The sequence below is a fragment of the Lotus japonicus genome, chromosome 3, assembly GCF_012489685.1.
Source record: "Lotus japonicus ecotype B-129 chromosome 3, LjGifu_v1.2".
NCBI lineage: Eukaryota > Viridiplantae > Streptophyta > Magnoliopsida > Fabales > Fabaceae > Lotus > Lotus japonicus.
The window spans coordinates 80,698,326-80,699,495 of NC_080043.1; positions in this window are offsets into that span (position 1 = coordinate 80,698,326).

Consider the following 1,170-nt stretch of genomic DNA (forward strand, 5'->3'; position numbering starts at 1 on the left):
AAGCTAGCAATACAATTATTCTTTTCCAATAAGTGCAAGCTAAGAATGTGAAATTGCGTTCCATCTCAATAGAAACTAAGAGAAAAATACTTTTCTAATTATGAGATATAAAATAATCCAAATTGCTAGAGATTTAATTTCTGATCACAATTTTTCCATGACTCATACTCTGAAGTTTGACTACTAAGTGGTAGGGCCGGTATCCAAGAAAGCAAAGTCAACGAGAAGCAAACCAAATGCCAGATTACAGGCTTTATTTTGTTTGTTTTCTTTGTTCCATTTTTCAAAATTTTGTATGTTGTCTTAAATGACTAAGTATTTGTTTGCATATTAATCAAGACTCCAGAGTAACATAAATGGGCTTTAACCTTATATATAAAATGAGTTTCATTCCCTTTTTACCCGTAAAATAAATGTTAACGTTCAACTTTTTTTAAACAGCAGAATTCATTTCATTCACATTAATCATGTTTAGAACATTCCACTCAAGTACTTGTTAGAAAACTGGTTGTGATAATCCTGGATAAAGTCAATAATCGTGAGCGTCCACTTTCCGAACAAATTATTTCGACTTTATAAATCCCTGAGTTCACGAAATCTTTGTTGGAATAATACTTGACAATCAATCTGTTTCTTGGCACAAGAGAACAGATAAAGGAAGTAGAGATGTTATGTATTTCGAATTTCTGTGTCTGTATTCTGTTTCTGTTTTTCTGTATCCATTCCTTAGGCTGCAAGTAACCTTATATAAGAGGCTGCACGAATGATCACAACTGTTCGCCAATAAGTCACGATTTTTCAAACAATTTCAACCTAGGGTCACAAACGTTCAGAAAAAATTTTGAACGGGGCGCTGCCCCGCACCCCGCCCGCCCAGCCAGGGGCTCCGCCTTTGGACCCCGGTTCGTATTCGCGGTCAATTATGCGTTGGCTCACCGAGCGTGCACTCCGCACTAACCTGACTCGATTCTGAGCCTAACGCGTAATTGCATCAGCCTATAGTAGATCACATTACTACTAAAATACATTGATGATTCTAAAATCACCAACAAATCCCCCCCATTTTAGTGTAATCCTTGATCTACTCAATTTGTATAAGAAAATATATACAAATTTATAACACACAGATATAACGATCAAACAAATGCATAAATGAAAATATCTTGCGAT